Source organism: Nycticebus coucang, chromosome 23 (assembly GCF_027406575.1).
Source record: "Nycticebus coucang isolate mNycCou1 chromosome 23, mNycCou1.pri, whole genome shotgun sequence".
NCBI classification, from domain to species: domain Eukaryota; kingdom Metazoa; phylum Chordata; class Mammalia; order Primates; family Lorisidae; genus Nycticebus; species Nycticebus coucang.
The window spans coordinates 27,026,596-27,051,636 of NC_069802.1; positions in this window are offsets into that span (position 1 = coordinate 27,026,596).

Consider the following 25,041-nt stretch of genomic DNA (forward strand, 5'->3'; position numbering starts at 1 on the left):
TTGAAAAATGTGTCCTGTATGTTTAGTTTTCTAGATTGAGTTATTATGTGCCCTGCCAATTTATATGTTGAAACATAGTCCTTAATGTGAGGGTAATAGAGGGTGAGACCCTTGAAAGGTGAAACTTTTGGAAGGTAATCATGAATGCAATTAGCACCCTTATAAAAAAAGACCCTCCACAAAGCTCCTTTGACCCTTCTGCCACATGAGGACACAGTGACCTGACGGCCACTCACCAGACAACCAAGGCTTCCACTGCTTTGATCTTGGACCTAACATCCTCTACAACTATTCAAAATAAGTTTTTTGTTGTTTTTAAGCCATTCCTTCTATGCTATTTTATTATAGTAACCCAAACTAAGACATTCCTGATGAGTAATTTATTGATCTACAGAATTACATATAACAATATTAAATAATTCATTGAACATGTACTGAGAATTACTAGCTTTTAGACGTGTGAGAGAATATATAAAATACTCCAAGGAGCCCATGAGCTTCGTGTAAAGCTATTGATTCATAAAATTAAACAACCCATGTCAGAATATAGCTCATGACTAAGGGCCAAATGCATTTCAAAAACAATAAACATACATGCCACAAAATATTAGCAATTGGAAAGTCTTTTTAATGGAGTTTATGTATTGAGCTTTAAATAAAAAATAATTTGTAGACTGAGGGAAGTAAGCTAAAAATAAAGGGAAACAAAATAAAATCCATGAGTGTGGATGAGTGGAAAGCATGGGAATTGTAGCCTAGGGCATCTGGCAGATGAGTTGATCCTAGCATTATTTGAGACAACTGTTGACATTTGACACTTGGTTTGATGTCTCTCCATTTGATTGCACCCTTTACAATCAAAGTTTATTTCGAGATCCACTACTAAGGTGAAAAATAACAGCAATGAAGACAATGTTGACCATCACAATCAGAGGACAATGTGTCCACCAGAGGGTGTGTGATCTGGACGTCATTTTAGTGTCACCATGGAATAAAAAAATGACTGAGGAAGACTCATTGGAGCAGACTTGTATGTGACATGGTATCTATCTATATATATAAATTAAATAAGTGATCAGATGTATGTCTTTCCAGAAAGGACAAAGGCGTCCTGAACTTAGCATTTTTATAAGAGTGTACGTTTGGAGTACAAACACTGGAGATTGTACTTTTTCTAGATTGCCTGAACAATTTAAACGCGTTCCTCCCAACTCTTCCTGTTCCCTTTTAAAACGGACAATAACATAATTATAAACATTCAAATTATTAAGAGAATAATTTCAAAAGAAAATCGCTTAAACCTTCCTCTTAATTGGTACTGGACTTGCCCTCCTGCTGTAAATAACAACCACCACCACCAAAAAAAAGCAGGTCAAAATGTACAAAATTATTGTCTTGGGGCAGTGGAAAACGGGCAGTGTAGGACAAAGGAGACAAGCAAGTGCTGAGCTCTGTAAACGGCCCAGATTTCTAGAGGGAAGTGCAGGGAGGGAACATCTAGCCCAGCACATCAGTCTCCCTTAGTGGAGGAGAAAAAAAATCAGAGAAACAGCTGAAAATACTAACTCCAAAGATGTCATTCTTCTTCCCACCTACAGGAAATACATCTCTCTGTCACTACCTCTGTCCTTACTTCTTGGCTTTTGGTTCACTCAGTTTGAGTTACTCAGAGCCTCTGAACAGCCAACCTTTTTCTCAAACAATACAGATTCTTTTCCTTACCATTTTCCTTTTCTGAAAGCCCCATCCCCACATTCACCACCTATACACTCAGATTATTATTATTATTATTGTTTACTTCATTCGGGTTTGCACTTAACTCTTACTTATTCGCAGAGGCTCTGCACGGCCACCATATATAACATTCTTCTTCCAGTCCTAACTCTGCCCCTTCAGCTCCTGGTGCTTTTCTTCATAGTGTTTATCATGCTGCTCTTGCGCCTGATCGTGGAATATCTCTCTTCAGCAGTCTTTACATCTCCTGATCTCAGACATTTGTTGTCTCTATTGATCTGTGCCCAGGGCCTGGTACATGGTAGATGCTCCATAACATACAGGGAATGATGACTAGTTAAGGAGAATTCTAGAAAGAGGACCCTAAACGAAGGCTTCCTTACAGAGGGCTTGAAATAAAGGGTTTTACTTAGCTCTAAATGAAATGTGCAGAAGTATGGGCATGTACAATACTGTGGAGCAAGGCCCCGGAAACCAGTTTGGCTGCAGCAGTTTATCTGAATAGGGGCATCTGACGATAAGCCCAGTGACATGGAGGAGAGCCCTGAATGCCAGGCTCCGAAGGTTTTCACTTATTTGCTTGTTTTTTTAACATCTCTGTAAGACCACAGAGGTCACTGACCCTGAGTGTCTGAACACAGGAGAGTGACTTGTTTGAAGTAATATTGCCAGAGGATGAATTAGGTCAACAGAGAAGAAAGCTTCCTGGGGCTAGACTCTGGAGCAGGGGTCCTCAAACTACGGCCCGCGGGCCACATGAGGCAGTGTGATTGTATTCGGTCCTGTTTTGTGTTTTTTTTTTTTTTAACTTCAAAATTAGATATGTGCAGTGTGCATAGGAATTTGTTCATAGTTTTTTTTTTTTTTTTTAAACTATAGTCCGGCCCTTCAACAGTCTGAGGGACAGTGAACTGGACCTCTGCTCTGGAGAATCACCTGGGTCCAGCCCAATAGCAGGGCATCTTGAGTACTGGCTGTCTGTCACAATAATATTCTGCTCTAATTATAAAAAACAAACAAACAAACGACAACCAAAAAACCCCTTAAAAGACAGAACATTTTATCTTGACAATTGTTTGCCAAGCGTTATCTGTGGATTATTGAAGAGCTGCATGAAAAGAAGGTTGAAATATATCATTAGCCTTGCAGTACACCTGTTATCGTAAATGAACAATTTCTCCTCTCCAACCTCCAGGGCTGTTGTGAGCTCAATGCAAGGTTCTGCAACAGGGCTACAAAGGCATGTGGCTGACTGTCTGGAGGGAGAAAGACGTAAATTAGTGACCTTTGTGCTTTATTAGAATTAATACCCCTTAACATGCAGATGGCACCTCATTTGCAACTTTGTTCTCAACAATTAGTGATTGCTCTCTAATTTTATTTTTCAGAGTTCTTTCCAAAAGGCAGGCTCCATTTTATAGATGGGGGAACTGAGTCCCACAGATGTCAGGCAATTTTCCTGAAGCTCCACGTTAAGTCTGCATTAGGCAGGAAGTGAAGCATGGCATGCTTGGGTTTTTTTTTTTTTTTTTTTTTCTTTTTTAGAGATAGAGTCTCACTGTATTGCCCTCAGTAGAGTTCTGTGGCGTCACAGCTCACAGCAACCTCCAACTCCTGCTGGGACTACAGGCATCCACAAGAATGCCCAGCTATTTTTTTGTTGCAGTTTGGCCGGGGCCGGGTTTGAACGCACCACCCTTGGGATATGGGGCCGGCACCCTACCCACTGAGCCACAGGCACCGACCTAGGTTTTTCTTTTTTAATTTATTTTTTTCGCCCATAAATTTATGCTGACTCAGTTTTCCCAGCAACATCAAAACTGCTAGATATGCACTTGCACTAGGACATTTACAAATTATTTTCAAAAAGGACACATTTTTGTCATCTATTTATCAATAATCAGAAGTTATATTATCTAGGATAATGATAAGGTAGTAAAAACAATAACAATTAAATATAAATTAAATTAACTAAATTAAACTATATAAATTAAATCAAAGACAATTATTTGATGGCTTTAACTTTCCAGACTTCCACACTTAACTTTCTTATGATATTTACTCTATCCCTATGAGTAAGGAAGATAGTCATTATTATCCGTATTTTATAAGTGGACCCACAAGACAGTTTTGTTCAACTGCTTCCTAGGGTTGAGAAGCCCATATACTCTTCATTCATTCAAGAAAACATTCATTTTTTATTCATTCACTTAGCAAATGTGTTATACATTCTGAAAAGATCTATCTATCTATATATATATATATATATATTAAGGGATAAAATAGTCCCAGTTCTGATGCATTTTACATTTCAGTAAGGGAGATAGGAAATAAAAAAGTTTTTAAAAAGTGTGTTGTGTGTTTGCAAATTGAGTGGAGGAGGGCATTGGATGCAATACAGAGTATTGTCATCAGGGGGTCCTAAAATAAGATAATCAGGGAAGGCCTCTCTGAGGAGACAGATCAGCACCGAGAAGAGAATGGCCATGCAAAGCAGGAGGGAAGGTATTTCCCAGAAGCAGTAGTAAATGTCCCAAAAAAAACACAATCTCTAGGAGAAACAGAAAGGAGGCCAATGTCTCCAGAGCATAAGGATGATTCTACATGGGAAAGTTAAACGAATAGGTGGAAGCCTTATCATTTAGATTCAGGTCATAATAAGAAGTTTGGCTTTATTTTACATAGCATAGGAAGCTAGTGTAGGCTTTAAGCAGAAGAGTGGGAGGATAAGAATTATGGTTTTAAAAAAGCACATTTTCTATAGTTGGTAGGGATAGATAAAGGATGGTTTCAGGAGGAGAGAAGAGTGAAGGTACAATGTCGGTCCATATTGTGTTGCTATAATAGAACCCTAAAAACTGGGTAATTTTTGGCTTAAAAAATTATTGGCTTACGGTTCTAAAGGCCAGAAAGTCCAAAATCAAAGGGTAAATATCTTCCAAGGACCTTCTTGCCACATTATCCCAAGGCAGAATTTGAGAGGAAGAGAGAAAGAGGGAGAAGGAGAAGAGAATGGAAGAGAGAGAGAAAGAGATTTATCTCGTAAAAATTTGACCTCTTTAATCCTGTTGCGTTGGGAATTAAGTCTCTAAAAAATGCTTTTTGAGGAACACATTCAAACGAAAGCATTCCATCTCTAGACTCTACGACTGATATTCTTCTCATAAGCAAATTGCATTCATTCCACCCCAGTTGTCTCCAAGCCTTAACTCCATCTAACACCAGCTCAAATGGTCCAAAATCCAATGTCTCATCTAAATCACATTTAAGTGAAACTCAAGGCAGGATTCAACCTGAGGCAAAGTATCCTCCAGTTGTGAGCCTGTGAAATTAGACAAGTTATCTACTTCCAATCGCAATGCTGGGCAGGCATAGGATGAACGTTCCCATTCCAAAGGGGACGTACAGGTAAGAAGAAAGGGGTAGCAGGTCCTACTTCAGTCCCAAACCCAATAGTCAACCTAAGTCTCCAGAATAATCCTCCTTGACTCTATGATCTACATTCTTGGGACACTGGGATGATGGTTGGGCCTCCAAGGCCTCAGGCATCTCTGCCTTTTGGCTTTGCTGTGCCCAGCCCAAGTAGCAGCTCCTACAGATGGTGGCAGGTCACATGCCCACACCTCTTTCAGGCTGCTGTTGCAAACAGGTAGCTCTGTAATTCTGGGGTTTCAGGGTGCCTTCCCTTCTCATGGCTCCACTGGTCATTAACCCAGTGGGAACCCTTTGTGGTAGCTCTGTCCCTGTGGCAAATTTCGGTCTGAGCCCAGAGTCTGCCTGATATGTCCTTTGGGATCTACGTGGAGACTTCCACAGCTTGTGCACTGTGTGAACCCTCAGAATTAGTAACAGGTGGGGGCTGCCAGGGTTTACTGCTTTCAACCTCTGGAATGGTGGCCTGAACTGCATTTAGGATCACTTAAGCCACAACTGGGATAGCCAATGAGTGTCTTTCTTGAATGTGGGGAGCAGAGTCCCTAGGTGGTCCCAGGGGAAGCACGCCTGTGAAAACCCTGGGCCAGGCCCTCAAAACCATTCTGCCCTCAGATACCTCTGAACCTGTGATAGGAGGGCAGCCTCCAAAACCTATGAAAAGCCTTTGGGGCCATTTCTTCCTTCTAGCGATACACATCCTTTTATCAATGGTAATCCTAGGGTGCAATCCTCTCTCATTCTTTTTTTTTTTTTTCTTTACATGGCCAGGCATCAAGTTTTCCAAATCTTTACATTCTGATTCCCCATTAATTATAAATTCTGTCTTTCTTTGCTTTCTTTCTTATACTGTATATAGTTAAAGAAAGCCATGAAGCTCCTTCAATATTTTGTTTAGAAAGTTCTTCTGCTACATACTATGCATCCTACTTTATTGCTTTTAAATTCTGCCTTGTGTAAAGCCAAAGGGCATGGGCACAAATCTGCCAAGTTCTTTGTAATTGTGTAGTAAGGATGAACTTTCCCCCAGTTTCCAATAAGATGTTCCTTATTTCCATCTAAGACTTCATCAAAATTGCTTATACTGTCTCTGCTTCTACCTACAATCTGATCATGACCTCCTGCCTTATCTCTAAGAAGTTTCATTCTTTGCCTATATTTCTTCTCTCTTTCTGAATTGCCCTTAATGCTCCATTCAGAGCAACACAAACTCCAGCTTCTGCCCAACTCAGTTCAGAAGATTATTTTCTATCTTCAGGTATTTGTTATAGCAACACCCCAGTTCTCTGTTATTAATTTTCTGTCTTATTTCATTTTGTACTGTCATAATACCACAGACTGGGTTATTTATTTATTTATTTTTACTGCTGGGGATTCATCGAGGGTACAAAGAATCAGGTTGCATTGATTGCATTTGTTAGGTAAAGTCTCTCTTATAATTGTGTCCCACCCCCAATGGTGTGTCATCCATGTGACCCCCCGACCCCCTCGCTCCTTCCCCCTCTCTGCGCTCTCTTTCACCCACCCCCACTGTGTACTAGGTCATTAATTATCCTCACATCAGAATTGAGTACATGGGATTCTTGCTTCTACATTCTTATGATAATTTACTAAGAAGAATATGTTCCACTTCCATCCAGGTTAATACAAAATATGTAGAGTCTCCATCTTTTTTAATGGCCAAATAGTATCCCATGGTATACATACACCACAGCTTGTTAATCCATTCCTGGGTTGGTGGACATTTAGGCTGTTTCCACATTTTGGCAATTGGAAATTGAGCTGCAATAAACAGTCTAGTGCAAGTGTCCTCATTCTGTGGCAATTGCAACAACAATAAAAATAAATAAATGAGACTCAATTAAACTGAAAAGCTTCTGTACAGCTAAGGAGATGGCAACCAAAGCAAGTAGACAACCTACACAATAGGAAAGGATATTTGCATATTTTGGATCAGACAAAAGCTTGATACCAGGATCTACAGAGAACTCAAATTAATCAACATGAAAAAAGCCATCAATCCCTTATTTCACTGGGCAAGAGAGATGAATAGAACCTTTTCTAAAGAAGACAGATGAATGGCTAACAAACATATGAAAAAATGCTCGTTGTCCCTAATTATTAGAAAAATGTAAATCAAAACAATCCTGAGCTATCATCTAACCCTAGTGAGAATGGCCCACATCACAAAATCTCAAAACTGTAGACCCTGGTGTGGATGTGGAGGGACTGCTGGTGGGACTGCAAATGAAGACAAACAGTAATTTATTTGGGTCATGGTTCTGGAAGCTAGAACATCAAAGATCGACAGGAAGGCAGCTGGAGACGGCCTTCTTGCTATGCCATCATCCATTGCATGCAGAAGGTAAGAAGGCAAGAAGGAAAGAGATAAAGAGAAAAAAGAGGTGAGGGTGGAAAGGAGAGGAAGAGATAGATAGATAGAAAAAGAGAAGGAGGCAAAATGTGTCCTTTTAATTAAGAAGCCAACTCCATAGGTAATGGAATTAGTCCACTCAAGACGTCTCTGCCTTCATGGCCTAATCACCTCTTCAAGTTTCCATTTTTCTTACTATTTCATTGGGGATTAAATCTCCAACACATGCTTGTTAGCCAACACATTCAAACCATCCCAAACAGAAACTAAAAAATCAGCTTTCACCACAAGTGAAAGGTCAGGTCAACTGGTACAGGTCAACTGATGATGCTGCTGATAGAAGTGGGACAGAGTCAAAATATATTTTGGGAAGTGAAGTCAATAAGACATATTAATGGACGAGTTAGGTAGGGAAAAAGAAGCTGTAATGACATCAGAAACCAGTAAGTGGCAGAAACTTTTATGGCAAATAAATGGGGGGAAATCCAGATTTTAGTAAGTGTTCTTATTTGAGCAGGCAAATTTGGGGATGATTCTGAGATATGCAAATGGAGGAAGACAGTATAGAGTTGGGTAGAGAGGTAAGCTTAGCGGGGGTGCTATCCTTGATAATATGCATTGGAGAGTTATCTACATAAAGGTAGCATTTAAGGCCACAGGAATGAAAGGGATCCCTTGTGAGAGTCTGGAAGAACGAACAAAGAGACTAAGCCCTGGAAACATTTTAGAATTAGCCAGTAAGCAGAAGAGGAAAATCCTGCCAAGCAAAATCATGAACAAGTACAATGAAAGAGGCAGAAGGACAACTGGCAGCATGTGTTTTCACGGGCTCATGAGGAAAGGGTTTCGTACCTTACTCCTTACCATCTGCATGGCTTTCCTCGTAAAATTGGGCATCCTCTTTTCTAGAAGGCCTTGCCTCATAATCCCCTGTGTCTCTCATGCCCCACCTTTGACTGGCTTATGATTGTGTTACGGGCATTCCTGTCTTCCATTTATTAAATATAGAGAACCTGTCAACAGTTACACCACGCCTTTTACGTGCTTTTGTTATCTCTTGTGCTATAAGCACATACTTGTTATATAAAAAGAACCATGTATTTTCTTCCTCGACTTTAGTTTTGGTAGATAGTAAGATTTACTTTGGGGCATTGTTGGAAGAAGAAAAATAATAAGTCACATGCTTAACACAATGACCACTGTATAGAAAGAACAGAATCAATAGTAAGGGCTGATTATTATTCCCTTCACTAAAATACTTAATGTACTGAAATTTATAAATTTACCTATTACAATTGACAGTTATAAATTCACAATTATAAATTCATAACTCATGTTTACCTCCCTATCTATGCTGTGAGCTCTTAGAAGGGAGAGATTGTTTTTCATTCATCTTGAATGTCCAATATTTTGAACACTGATGAATATGCTTTATGTGTCCCCGGCTTTTGTGCAAGTATGAGTGACATTTTATACATTGTAAAAGTAGAGAGTTCAAATTCTAGATGTGTGTGTGAGGTGGAAATCAGTAACATTTTTTTTCTTCAAGTGTCTTTTCAATTTAGCAGTAAAAATCACTATAATTTCATACTGGATTACCTGGTTTAATTACATTTTTAATGACTGCATTTGGGAGAGGTGGAAAGGAACCAGAGCAATCAAAATCTGGTATATGGTACTACAGATAATTTTCTTCCAACCTGAAGTGGCTGTGAGGCATCCTAGGAGCCAGGGAGTTGTGCCCTGGTGAACTGCGTATTCAATTTTGAGAAAGTCTTGATGCATTTCCATCTTATAAAAGAAATATATTATTTCCTCCTTCCCCCTAGAGAGGATAAAATCTTTAAATTCCCAATAGATCAATTTATAAGCGAGCACTTTAGTAGAGCTTTATCTTGAGGGACAAACTTGAGGCACAACCTGGTGTGCCTAGGCTTACCTCTGTCTTCCATATTACCTGTTCTATGCATATTTTCTTTATTTGTTTTGAATGCATATTTTCAAATTAAGGTCATTTCCATTCTATCCATTATTTGATTCCCAAATGAATAAAATATCCCTGTGCTAAAACTGTAAATAACCCACAGACATGGAAAACCAGAAGTCCTCACAGGAAAATTTTTGAAAGAAAAGAATGTTTTAATCACATCTGGAACATCTTACTTTGTAAAAAGAAAAACATACTGGATGTTTGAAAGAAGGCAGCAAGATAAGCTCTTGTTGTTTCCTCCAGGGTGCAGAGTCCTCTGGGAGGCTAAGAGGCTGTAGTGATGTCTAATGCAGCCGTGGCTGTGGCGTGCAGCAGTGACAGGATTCCCAGTGGTTAGATCATCTGGAGATCCTTGGCTTGGCAATTGCCTTGAGCTCATTCGAATGCCCTTGGCTATCCTTTGTACTAAAGGAATCAGCTAAGTGTTGATGAAAAACATTAAGACTGCATCAGTTAACTTTGTTAGAGATGTGCCATTTAACTCATCTCTCTTGGTGCTTCTTGGGGATGATTTCAGAGCCTTGAGGTGGGTAAAGTTTGGGGTGCTACTATGATGGGTTGTGGCACAGGTACAGAGAAGGCCTCAGGGGTGAGGTGAGATTAGCTGTTGTGTGTACCACCTGCTAATAATAATTATGATAAAGCATCAAGCTTAATAAATGTAGCTTGTAGAGTACCCTTGAAATGTCTTTATTTGAATATATCCAAAATAGTTTAGGGAAACGATACATACACTTTTACATTTTTCAGTTGGCAGCTGAAATTTTTCATCATCTATTTAAACTGTTTCAAATATACCATTTTCTGCCTGGTGTAAATATTGATACTTAAACATGAAACTGTTAGATTATGCTTTCAATTTTTCCAATACAATGTAAATATCATATGATTAAATACTCACCACTGTTCATTTAAAATACATGAACAGCTTTAAATATAAGAGTATTAATTTTACTCTTCAAACTAGTATTTTTATTCTACTTTCTCTAAAAATTGTTATTCTAACATCATATATCTTATGCTTGGAAGGATTTTATTGATTACCTTAACAGACTTTTCTATAATAAACCATGTATATAAATTGAGGTTTAAATTTTTAAATGTTTCCTGTAATCATAAGACTGTTAAATGTTAAAAATATCTTCCACACTGAGTTACTGTAATTGGCTTAAGTATACCATTGACAAAACATGGTAATATTCTTCGAATTTGATGAACAATTATTAAGCATAACAGTAATATTTTATTGGATATTCATCACCTAATGAGGTAGATGTCCTTTTATTCTTTCAGTGGCTCACATATCTGTGGATAAATATTACTTATTACTAGAATCACTTACTTGCTGCCTGAGTTCTGCTCCTATTTTTGGTTTTTATGATATATGTGGATGGGAACAGGAAGAGCCATGCCACTCAATTCTTTGATCTTCTTCAGAGATGTATGCCCAAATTCACACAGTCATCTAGCATCGTAAATTATTTTTAATCAATTAGCTGACAACACTTGATTTAATCTATTAGCTGACAACATTCCTCAATTGGGCTGAAAGCAAAGATTTGGAAACCACCTGACTTTCAAAAAAGATTTGTCATGTAGTCATTAGAATCATTCAGTTTTTCAGCATTTCCACCTATATTTTCCCATTGTTTGATGTCATAGAAGTTTATTCACCGTGGGCGCTCACCGGAGGCAGAATCTAGACTAGGAGAGCTGTTTGTTTTCTTTCTTTTTTTTTCTAAAGTGGACAAAAAGTAGCTTTTATCAGAGGAGGTAGAAATAAGAAAATCTATATAGTGCCTTTTGTATTCTCAAGGAGATTTATTTAAAGAAAGAATACTTAAGGAAGGGGGTAAATTCAGAATCTCTCAGAAAATCTTCATATACCTCTAAGAGTACGTAAAACAGAGATATGGCAACCTGAACAGCTCTAGTATCAGCCTCTTCCCCTTACCCTCATGGCATCTAAGTTAGAGCACCCTGCATTGATTACCACTCACTTCACATGTTCATATCTTGGGTGGATAATAGTCACCTATGGTATATGAATAAGTATGTATATTTTAAAGGGTAGATAATAGCAAGTGTGCCCAAGTACTAGAACGTCTCTGACTACCGAGAGATTACATTAGCCCATGGGAAAGAGTGTAAAAAGTCTATAAGCATGGTGACTGATACCTCGGATACAGCTCCACATCTGGGAATCTACTTTAATTAAAATTGTGGAAAATAAGGATAATCTTATAAAAATTCTTCTTTATAAAAATGTATTGTAATGTCATTTACAAGGATGAAATGGGAACACTTTAATGACATTTGCTTTATTCACTTCAAGTTATGGCTCTAAAATCAACATGTCTATAATTGGATGTGTTTGTGCGTTTTTCCTTCTGATCATTTAACAAGTTTGTGGGTTCTTTTAGTATTTCTATTAATTTCCTTTAGTTTTTTATATATTATATTTAAATCTCTTTTTTTATATAAGTCAACTTTAGATACCATGTATTAATTTCTTCTAAAAAATGAGGTAATAGTTAATTTCCAATTCCTGCCTACCATGTCTACTTTCTGCACATTAACTTCAAGTTTGGTTTGGTTATATTTTTCTTTTGATTATTTCACACCCTTCGATCTTTAAAACTTCTGTCAATTGATTTATGTATTGAATTATTTTTCAGTTATTAAAGTAAAGGAGAAGAACAGCACACAAAATTTCTGTTTTCACCTTGGGATTTCATTAGTTGTACAATAATTCTACATTGTGATATAAATAGAATTTATATTCTATTCTATAATTCCCACATCTTTTACAATTTTTTTTTGTTTATTTGTTTTTGAGACAGGGTCACACTGCTTCACCTGGGCTAGAGTGTAGTGACTTCATCATAGCTCACTGCAACCTCAAAATCCGGACTTCAGCAATCTTCCTGCCTTAGCCTCTTAAGTAGATAAAACTGCAAAGACACTGTGTCTAACTAATTTTTTTCTTTTTTCTTTTTCTTTCCTTTTTTTTTAGAAATGAAGTATTTCTCTAGGTCAGGCCAGTCTCAAACTCCTGATCTCAGGCAATCCATCCCAAAGGGCTGTGATTATAGACATGAGCCACCATGACCACCCCTTTTATTCTCAATTATATACTAGATTTCTCATGTATTTACTATATCCATCTCTAACTTCAAGCCTAGTTTTTTCATTAATTGGCTTATGGAAAAGTGCACATCAACTTTTCCACTAAAAGCTTATAAAAACTCTTTGTTTATACAAACCTTTGAGTTACATTTCCTTATTCTGATGATTATATAACATGGCTATTCCCATTTCACAATAAGTTTTAAATTTAATAAAAAATGTCTGATGCCAGCCCCTTTCATACATAAATGGAATTATTTTTTCTAGGTAACCTCTTAATTGCTTATACTTTATTATTTATTCTTTCTTTTGATGACAATAAATACAAAGGTTTCATGGGGTATAATCTCTTTTATTCTTCAGATTCAAGTCTTCTTTTACTTTTGGAAAAGGTTTTTAATTATATCTTTAAATATGTTTTCTTCTCCATCTTTAGTTTTTACTTCATCTGAAATAATTATGTGCTTCACTGTCTTTCACGTCTATCATTTTCTCAGTGATTGTTTTAAAATTATTTTTACTATTTTATTTTGTTCAGTTTTGTGAAGCCCATATTTATATCCCTGATTGTGTTTTTAGCAATGCCTACTTTTATTTTTACAGCTTTTAATTAAATTTTAATAACTAAAGTTGTTCTTAATTTTCTTTTTTTTTTTTTTTTTATTGTTGGGGATTCATTGAGGGTACAATAAGCCAGGTTACACTGACTGCAATTGTTAGGTAAAGTCCCTCTTGCCATCATGTCTTGCCCCCATAAAGTGTGACACACACCAAGGCCCCACCCCCCTCCCTCCGTCCCTCCTTCTGCTTCCCCCCCATAACCTTAATTGTCATTAATTGTCCTCATATCAAAATTGAGTACATAGGATTCATGCTTCTCCATTCTTGTGATGCTTTACTAAGAATAATGTCTTCCACTTCCATCCAGGTTAATACGAAGGATGTAAAGTCTCCATTTTTTTTAATGGCTGAATAGTATTCCATGGTATACATATACCACAGCTTGTTAATCCATTCCTGGGTTGGTGGGCATTTAGGCTGTTTCCACATTTTGGCGATCGTAAATTGAGCTGCAATAAACAGTCTAGTACAAGTGTCCTTATGATAAAAGGATTTCTTTCCTTCTGGGTAGATGCCCAGTAATGGGATTGCAGGATCAAATGGGAGGTCTAGCTTGAGTGCTTTGAGGTTTCTCCATACTTCCTTCCAGAAAGGTTGTACTAGTTTGCAGTCCCACCAGCAGTGTAAAAGTGTTTCCTTCTTTCCACATCCATGCCAGCATCTGTAGTTTTGAGATTTTGTGATGTGGGCCATTCTCACTGGGGTTAGATGATATCTCAGGGTTGTTTTGATTTGCATTTCTCTAATATATAGAGATGATGAACATTTTTTCATGTGTTTGTTACCCATTCCTCTGTCGTCTTTAGAGAAAGTTCTATTCATGTCTCTTGCCCATTGATATAAGGGATTGTTGGCTTTTTTCATGTGGATTAATTTGAGTTCTCTATAGATCCTAGTTATCAAGCTTTTGTCTGATTGAAAATATGCAAATATCCTTTCCCATTGTGCAGGTTGTCTCTTTGCTTTGGTTATTGTCTCCTTAGCTGTACAGAAGCTTTTCAGTTTAATGAAGTCCCATTTGTTTATTTTTGTTGTTATTGCAATTGCCATGGCAGTCTTCCTCATGAAGTCTTTTCCCAGGCCAATATCTTCCAGTGTTTTTCCTATAATTTCTTTGAGTCTTTTTATTGATTCATGCCTTAAATTTAAGTCCTTTATCCATCTTGAATCAATTTTTGTGAGTGGGGAAAGGTGTGGGTCCAGTTTCAGTCTTTTACATGTAGATATCCAGTTCTCCCAACACCATTTATTGAATAGGGAGTCTTTCCCCAAGGTATGTTCTTGTTTGGTTTATCAAAGATTATGTGGTTGTAAGATGTTAGTTTCATTTCTTGGTTTTCAATTTGATTCCAAGTGTCTATGTCTCTGTTTTTGTGCTGGTACCATGCTGTCTTGAGCACTATGGCTTTGTAGTACAGACTAAAATCTGGTATGCTGACGCCCCCAGCTTTATTTTGTTACAAAGAACTGCCTTAGCTATACGGGTTTTTTTCTGGTTCCATACAAAATGCAGAATCATTTTTTCCAAATCTTGAAAGTACGATGTTGGTATTTTGATAGAAATGGCATTGAATAGGTAGATTGCTTTGGGAAGTATAGACATTTTAACAATGTTGATTCTTCCTGTCCACGAGCATGGTATGTTCTTCCATTTGTTAATATCTTCTGCTATTTCCTTTCTGAGGATTTCATAGTTTTCTTTATAGAGGTCCTTCACCTCCTTCATAAGGTATATTCCTAGGTATTTCATTTTCTTTGAAACTATGGTGAAGGGAGTTGTGTCCTTAATTAGCTTCTCATCTTGACTGTTATTGGTGTATACAAAGGCTACTGACTTGTGGACATTGATTTTATATCCTGAAACATTACTGTATTCTTTGATGACTTCTAGGAGTCTTGTGGTTGAGTCTTTGGGTTTCTCTAAGTATAAGATCATGTCTTCAGCAAAGAGGGAGGGTTTGACCTCCTCTGCTCCCATTTGGATTCCCTTTATTTCCTTGTCTTGCCTAATTGTATTGGCTAGAACTTCCAGCACTATGTTGAATAGTAAAGGTGACAGAGGACAACCTTGTCTGGTTCCAGTTCTAAGAGGAAAAGCTTTCAGTTTTACTCCATTCAGTAAAATATTGGCTGTGGGTTTGTCATAGATAGCTTCAATCAGTTTTAGAAATGTGCCACCTATGCCTATACTCTTCAGTGTTCTAATTAGAAAAGGATGCTGGATTTTATCAAATGCTTTTTCTGCATCTATTGAAGAAGATCATGTGATCTTTATTTTTGCCTCTGTTAATATGGTGGATAACGTTTATGGACTTGCGTATGTTAAACCAGCCTTGCATCCCTGGGATGAAGCCTACTTGATCATGATGAATGACTTTTTTGATGATAAGCTGTAATCTATTGGCTAGGATTTTGTTGAGAATTTTTGCGTCTATATTTATGAGTGAGATTGGTCTGAAATTCTCCTTTTTGTTTGGGTCTTTTCCTGGTTTTGGTATCAGGGTGATGTTTGCTTCATAGAATGTGTTGGGGAAGATTCCTTCTTCCTCAGTTTTTTGGAATAATTTCTGCAGTACAGGAATAAGCTCTTCCTTGAAGGTTTGATAGAATTCTGGAGTGAAGCCATCTGGACCAGGGCATTTTTTGGTTGGAAGATTTTTTATTGTTTCTTTGATCTCAGTGCTTGGAATTGGTCTGTTCAGGAGCTCTATTTCTTCCTGGCTGAGTCTAGGGAGAGGGTGTGATTCCAAATATTGATCCATTTCCTTCACATTGTCAAATTTCTGGGCATAGAGTTTCTGGTAGTATTCAGAGATGATCTCTTGTATCTCTGTGGGATCAGTTGTGATTTCCCCTTTATCATTTGTGATTGAGGTTACTAGAGATTTTACTTTTCTATTCCTCATTAGTCTGGCCAATGGTTTATCTATTTTATTTATTTTATCCAAAAACCAACTCCTTGTTTCATTAATTTTCTGAATGATTCTTTTGTTTTCAATTTCATTAGTCTCTGATTTGATTTTGGATATTTCTTTTCTTCTACTGAGTTTAGGCTTAGATTGTTCTTCTTTTTCCAATTCCATAAGATCTCTTGTGAGATTGTTGATGTGCTCTCTCTCTGTTTTTTGAGTGTAGGCATCTAAAGCAATGAATTTTCCTCTCAAAACTGCTTTTGCAATATCCCACAGGTTTTGGTAGCTTGTGTCTTCATTGTTGTTATGCTCAAGGAAGTTAATGATTTCCTGTTTTATTTCTTCCTGCACCCATCTGTTATTCAACAGAAGATTGTTTAATTTCCATGCCTTTGGATGGGGTTGAGCATTTTTGTTAGAGTTGAGTTCCACCTTTAGTGCCTTATGGTCTGAGAAGATACAAGGTAAAATTTCAATTCTTTTGATTCTATTGATATTTGTTTTGTGTCCCAGGATATGATCAATTTTGGAGAATGTTCCATGGGGTGATGAGAAGAATGTATATTCTTTATCTTTGGGGTGGAGTGTTCTATATGCGTCTATCAAGCATAGTTGTTCTAGGGTCTCATTTAAATCTCTTATATCTTTGTTTAATTTCTGTTTAGAGGATCTGTCCAGCTCTGTAAGAGGAGTGTTAAAGTCCCCTGTTATTATGGTATTATCAGATATCATATTGCCTCGACTGAGTAAGGTCTGTTTCAAGAATCTGGGAGCATTTAAATTGGGTGCATACATATTTAGAATTGAAAGGTCTTCTTGTTGTATTTTTCCCTTGACCATATAAAGTGACCATCTTTGTCTTTTTTGACTTTAGTTGCTTTAAATCCACATGTATCTGAAAATAAGATTGCAACTCCTCTTTTCTTCTGAATTCCATTTGCTTGAAAAATTGTCTTCCAACCCTTGCCTCGGAGCTTTAATTTGTCTTTTGAAGCCAGGTGTGTTTCTTGCAGACAGCAAATGGATGGCTTGTGTTTTTTAATCCAGTCAGCCAATCTATGTCTCTTCAGTGGGGAATTCAAGCCATTAACATTTATTGAGATAATTGATAAGTGTGGTAGTATTCTATTCGTCTTATTTTGTGAGAGTCCATTGCTTAGTTTTATCTTTTGCATCAGTGTGGAGGTTAGGTTCTGTCCTTTAATTTCTGAGTTCTTACTTTGCTGCTGATCCATTGTGGTGGTCAGTGTGCAGAACAGGTTGAAGTACTTCCTGTAGAGCTGGTCTTGTTGTGGCGAATTTCCTCAATGTTTGTATATCTGTAAATGATTTGATTTCTCCGTCAATTTTTAAGCTTAGCTTAGCAGGGTACGGAATTCAGGGCTGGAAATTGTTCTGTTTAAGTAGATTAAAGTTAGATGACCATTGTCTTCTTGCTTGGTAAGTTTCATTAGAGAAGTCTGCGGTCACTCTGATGGATTTGCCCCTGTAGGTCAACTGGCGCTTACTCCTGGCAGCTTGCAGAATCTTTTCTTTTGTCTTGATTTTGGACAGGTCCATCACAAGGTGTCTTGGAGAAGCTCGGTTAGAGTTGAGGCGACCTGGGGTCCGATAGCCCTCTGAAAGCAGTGTGTCAGAATGTTTGGTGATATTTGGGAAGTTTTCTTTTATAATATTCTCTAGTATGGCTTCCATTCCTCTGGGGCATTCTTCTTCCCCTTCTGGAATTCCTATAACTTGTATGTTGGAACGCTTCATAAAGTCCCATAATTCTGACAGTGAACGTTCTGCTTTCTCTCTCTTCTTTTCTGCCTCTTTTACTATCTGAGTTATCTCAAGAACTTTGTCTTCTACCTCTGAAATTCTTTCTTCTGCATGGTCTAACCTGTTACTGATACTTTCCATTGCATCTTTAAGTTCCCTAATTGACTGTTTCAGTTCCTTCAGCTCTGCTATATCCTTTTTATATTCTTCATATCATTCATCTCTTATTTGATTCTGTTTTTGGATTTCCTTTTGGTTATTTTCCACTTTTTAGCAGTTTCCTTCATTGTTTCCATCATTTCTTTCATTGTTTTCAACATGTGTATTCTAAATTCCCTTTCTGTCATTCCTAACATTTCTGTATAGGTGGAATCCTCTGCAGTAGCTACCTCATGGTCCCTTGGCGGGGTTTTTCTGGACTGGTTCTTCATGTTGCCTGGAGTTTTTTGCTGATTCTTCCTCATTAGTGATTTCTTTTATCTGTTTCCTTGCCCTCATTTTCCTTTCACTTCCTCTTGCTCTTTAAGTTCTTGTGCCTGTGGTCTAAGGTTTACAGGACCAGAAGGGTGAGAAGGTTGAAGAGCAAAAAAGGGATGAAAGAAAGGAGGACTGAGTGATAAGAAAAACAAAGAAAAATAGAGAAAGGAGAGGGGGTGGGTAAAAGGAATATTGACAAAAAGAAGAGAGGCACAGAAAGAGGCAGGGAGCGCAATATAGGTGTACAGAACGGTACTTTGACACAACCTTAAAAAAAACCCACCTTCTGGGGTGCCCAGTTGGGTGGTTCCCTTGCGGTCAGCAGCTCTTTGCTAACCTGATCAGCCACAGTACCCCACCTCCACCAAGTAGAGAGGAAAGACAAAAATGCTATAAATCAAACCAAAACAAGCAAACAGAAAACTTTACGGGATAAAATTGGGTGAAAAACCAAATAATAGTGGTAGAAACACTAGCAAAAATGAAGTTCTAGTTATTGAAAAAGGCAGCAATGGGAAATTATAATTAAGCTAGAAAAATTGAGAAAGAAAAAGGATCTGTATGGAAAAGGTTGAAATTAAAAAACAAAACAACATCAACAACATCAAAATAAACAAAAAAACCCAACCAAACCAAAAAAACAAACAAAGAAACAAAAAAAAACGCAACCAACAACAAAGCAGTATGTATATGTTATTGAATATTGTCTGGGGAACACGTGGTCTTCTGGGGTATGAAATGTTAATCACAGTTCTGATACAACTGGAGGCTGCTGACTTCTCAAACCCCAGCAGGTAGACACCCTAAATCTCTCTTCAGTCCACTTAAAAGGCACTTTGAACTTGTAAACTTGCTGAGCACAAGCTTTCCCAGGAAAGTGCTTGTCACTGGAATCACTGCTGAAGTGGCTATCCACTTACCCAGTGTGCCAAAACCGGTCTCACTCTGCCCCTGAGGGTTAGGGCTGCAAGGCGGCTCAGACCCCACCCTTAGGCTACTTGGTCGCTAGGTTACCAGCTCCCACCAGATTCTAGCTCTGCGACCCTGAGGGCGGAGCTTGCTGGGGAGATCGCTCACGATGGCTCCGTGTGACCCACAGCCAAACACTATTAGCTCCGTCTGGCTCAGCGGCTCAGACTGGGGCCCTAGACAACGGCCAAAGTTCTCCGCACTCCCGCTCAGGCTCTCCCCAAGGCAGTTCAACTCAGTGCCAAGTCCAAAGACACCAAAACAGTTCACAGGTAAGGCCTTTCTGGTTTGCAGTCTCGCTGCTACTGAACTTACAGTTGTGGGCGGGTTTAGACGGATTGAACACATGCGACCACTTGCCGTTTTTCCACTGTTTTAGTCCTCCTCTTGGGGTCCATTAGTCTCTCGCTGACTCCCTGTATTCTCACAGGGGTGATGATAGGCAGATCCCACCAGCCAGAGATGCCTGGAGTCCTATCTCCCCAGACTCACGGTGCCCAGATGCAAGGAAGCTGTTACTTGGCCACCATCTTGCTCTGCCTCTCCTCATCAAGACTCTTATACTGATGTCATACACCTAATAAGAAGTCGATAAATTCATTCCTCAGAATAAATCATCCAACTATAGAGATTTATTCTAAATTTCAAGTTCTGTAATGGCCTTTATCTGTTTCTTAAAATCTTCCCCTATTTGGCCATATTTCAGAATGTTTAGTAATTGTTATTTATATTTTATGAATTGACAGGTGGATATGTTCTACTTTTATTAGAGAGCAATTATTACTTTCTTTTTATGTTCTTTGTTGTTTTTAGTGAAGTTTACAGGGGAGAATTTGGGTCAAAATGTTTTTATTTTGTCCAATTTAACTTGAAGCTCTTATGTTACCTTTAAAGGTGATAAAGTACACATTCAATAATAATAATTAAAGAAGGTAAGAATTAGCATTGACAGCTGAATACATTAAGGTACATTTTCCCTTAAAATATCAATTTTAAGGCTATACTTGGTAGATATAAGAAGGTATAAGGCAAGAATTGCCCAGGTCATGTATAAGAAGAGGGAATAGTTCTTTGTACTGGACTAATGGAGTAAATTTTTATAGAGTAGTGAGAAGTAGGTTTTGAAAGCAGACTTGAAGAAGATCACTGAGAATACAGAGGGCTTTTTTAAAAAATTGTTTTGTGGGAAGCGAAGAGATACTGAATGAAGTTCTGTAAGCAAGAAATAATGCAGTCATAGCCCTTCTTCACAAAGATGAATCTAAGTGTGATATAACAGATCAACATTATTATGACAAATTGTACACAGGGAATTGATATAAGGGGTGACTATAATATCCTCTGTGCTAGCTATTTTTTCATAAGAAATCGTGTACAAACATAATAACTTAAACCATTTCTGTGGGTTGCTTTTTTGAGTATAGACTGGAGCAGAGCAACTTGGTCCTTTACTGGGGATCCAACCAAGTTTCAGCCAACATGTCAACTGGGGCTGTTTTCTCATCTGAGGATTCAACTTCTCTTCCAAGTTCCCTCAAATTTTTTGGAAGAACTCATTTCCTTACAGCTGTAGAACTCATGGTAACTTGAGCCTCAAAGCCAGCAAGAGTCTCTGACCTCAGGGAAAACCTAAACCCACCAGTGAGGGCTTTGATGAAGTCAGGCACATCCAAGATAATGCCTTAATTGTATCTCTACGATCCCCCATCTTTGTTTTATAATGTAACCCAATCAAGCGGTTGAGACCCCCCTTACATTCGCCATGTAATAATAACTTAATCATAGAACTTTTTTCAAATTCCCCTTGCCAGAATCTGCATAAGAGATGTTGGGTGGAACACTCATAGTGTCTCTATAAAGACACGTGTTCTAACACAAACTTGTGGAGAAATAAGCAAGCAAATGCAGGGTGATAGTATGATAGTTTGAGAGAAACCCCCAGTTCTTTCTGGCAAAAGAAAAGAGAACACTTACTTCAAGAGATATTCCTTGAAGGACATGTAAGATTAACAAAGTTAACAAATACTGAGCAGACATGCAAAACAAGATGAATGATTATCAGGAGACAAGCAATATTTTTGATGCTTACGAAATTATATTTATACTTTCCTCATTAAAGAATTTCGCTTAATTTTGATTTTTTAAAATATTGTGTTAAAACATTATTTTTGTTATTGCTTTGTTTGACATTCTTTTATTTTTTTATTTATTTACTTATTTATTTATTTTTGAGATAGAGTCTTACTTTGTCGCCCTTGGTAGAGGGCCAGTGGTGTCACAGCTCACAGTAACCTCAAACTCTTGGGCTCAAGTGATTCCCTTGCCTCAGCCTCCCAAGTAGCTGGGACTACAGGCACCCACCACAATGCCCGGCTATTTTTTGGTTGCAGTTGTCATTGGTTAGCAGGCCCAGGCTGGGCTCGAACCTGCCAGCTTCGGTGTGTGTGGCTGGCACCTTACCTACTGAACTATGGGCACTGAGCCTTGACATCCTTTTAAATGTTGTAACTTAGGCAAATTCCTCTCTCTTTTGACCCTAATTCCAGGCTCTGAGCACCAAGGAACAGGACTTCCTAGGAAATCGCAATAGTTTAGATATTGGTGAAGTGTAAGGCAAAAGTAGAAGTATTATAGGGGTGAGGGGCTAGAATAACAGGCCGGCACAAGTTCATGAGAAGCCTTATTTTGTTCTTTGAGGAAGATCTGTGAAGACTTTACCCTGAGCATATAGGAGAGGCTCATGTTTTTAAACTGGCAGGAGACCAGATGAGATGCTCGTTCACCGATCATCCTGGCAGAAGTGTCAGGGCTGCTTTGGAAGGGTTTGCTATTCTCCATGAAAGGAGAACAGTTAGGAAGCTATTGTACTGGTCACATGAGGTGAGTCTTTATAGTTATGCTACCCATAGCATTTGGCTCGCTGAAAAGTATTTTAATTCTGGGCTTTAGCAGCAGAAACTGTGAATTTCTTTTCGGAGAGCATGTCAGATGGTTTTTCTGACTCTCTGAATGGTAGACCTTTTGCTAATGTGATTCCTTTATGACAATCACATTTACGGCTGAAGCATTTCTGCAACTATATGCAGCTTATTTCACCTGAGAAATGTTTTTGATAAGATGTAATGTTCTGATGTGTGATGCCAGGATTGAGTCTGAGCCTATAGTTTTTATGGCATTTATACGCAGCGATGTTAGGTGAGGAGTAAGGCAAATGAATTCTCACCACACAAAATTGAACAACCCAGCTTTATAATTGCTTCGGGATAGTCGATTGCCTATTTTGTGTCTGTTCAAAGTACCCAAAGGAAATCTTGCTGGGGCCATTGAAAAATACCAGACTCTGCAGATGGAGATCATAACTATATAGTATTGGCTGTATATTTAATATACAACTAGTGAAAACTGATTCAAGGGAAGGAGTGAGGATAAAATTGGAAATTTGATTGAAAGGGCTGATATTAACCAAGAGGCCAATCCTTAAAAATCTATTTTACATAGTAAGGAAGTGGCCTATCTGAAAAAAGCATTTTTGGCCTAAAATTTTTAAATATGTAGAACATAAATGCTAATAGAATCATATAGCCACTTACATGTCAGTGTTATAAATAAGTAAATTAAAATATGTCTAACACTATTTCTCATCCCCCACCTCTATCCTTTGGGACTTTCTTTTAATTACATAACTGCACCAGTCTCAGACTTTCTTTCTCATTTATTAATAAAGCTTAAAGATGCTAGGTAACTTTTCTTTTCCAATTAGAACAGGACTTTAATCCTTTACTGTTTCTTATCATATGGAATGACTATCAGTTAACTAGAAAATGTCACGATTGATTTATGGAAATAAGCATAGAGTTCTTAATTTTAGGGTTGATTGGAAAGTTTTAGAAAGAAAAGGAGACTCTAAAGGTTGAGCCAAATTTTCCTTGTTTCCCTAGAGGACAGAGTACCCATTGGTGGAATGTGTTGCAAATTGCTGTAAAATTTTGTATCTTCTTTAACATGTAGGTAATGAGGTACAGTCCTCAAAATAAATTGCTCAAAGGTTCAACTCTAGAGGAAGAAGGAAGGGAAATGTAAATCAAATCACTGTAAGACACTACCTCACACCTGTTAGGATTGCTGTTATAAAAAGATCAAAAATAATAAATATTAGTGAAGGTGTGGAGAAAAGGGAACTCTTGTACCCTATTGGTGGGGATGAAAATTGGTACAGCCAGTATGCAAAATAATAAGCAGCTTTCTAAAAAAATTGAAAGTGGAATTACCATATGACCTAGCAATCTCTTTTCTGGGCATATACCCAAAGAAAATGAAGTCACCACCTTGTAAAGATACCTGCACTCCCATGGTCACTGCGGCATTATTCACAACAGCTAAGATATGGAAACAAGCTAAGTGTTCATGGATGGATGAATGGATAAAGGAACGATGGTGCATATATACACTAGACTATTAGACAAGCGTACAAAAGAAGGAGATTTTGCAATTTATCATGATATGGATGCACTCAGACAACATTATGAGTAAAATAGGCCAGACACAGAATGAAAAATATTGCATGATTTCACTTATATGTGGAATATTAAACAAAAGTCAAATACACAGAGAGAACAAAACAGTGTTTACCAGAGGTAGGGAAGTGGGGAGAAACTGGTGGGATGATCCAAAGAAGAAGATATGTCGGGTAAACATGCTAGAGATCTAGCATTTGTATATGAAGATTGCTGATAATACAATGGCCCTGTGTTAGGGATTGATGCTAAATGAGTAGAATTTCGCTATTCTTGACACAAAAACAAACAAATGGTAAATGGGTGAGATAATGGGTAATGTTTATTTGCTTAACTATAGTAACATTTTTACTATCTACCTATATCCCATAAATCATATTATATGCCTTAAATATCTATAGTAAAATTTAGTTAAAGAAAAAAGATGAAATAGGAGATGATTTCATAGGTGTCGTTATTTTAGCAGCTCAAAAAATGTCTTCCTGACTCCCGAATGCTCCATATTTAAAATCCTACTACACGCAACACAATCTTTTATTACTTAACAAAATTTGAAAAGCTAGGTTTAACACATAAATCTTCCTGGCAGTGTTTACATTTCAATTAAATTTCTATTAAAGTAAAAATTCCTGGTAGCTGAGCTTTTCCTAGGAGACCACCTTGATCAGAGAAAAGCACAGGTATCCTAAGTTGAGGGAAAGGCAGAGACACTGGCCCCCCGTCACTTTACCTTGGCCCACTTCACTCAAGAGCAACAATAGGCACAACCTCAACTTTTAACTGGAAATGAAATATATTGATTGACTAAAAACATCAAACAGTACAAAAGTGTTTGCACTAAAATGGACCACTTACAGTGGGTCATCAGTCGTCAAACTCTTCTCCAGAGGCAACCATTTCTAGGATTTTTTTTTTTTTTTGAGACAGTCTCCCTCTGTCACCTGGGTAGAGTGCTATGACATCATCATAGCTCACAGAAACCTCAAAATCTTGGGCTCAAGAGAGCCTCTTGCCTCAGCCCCCAGATGTCTGGGACTACAGGTATATGTCACAATGCCCCGCTAATTTTTGTATTCTTAGTAGAGACAGGGTCTAGCTCTTGGTCAGGCTGGTCTCAAACTCATG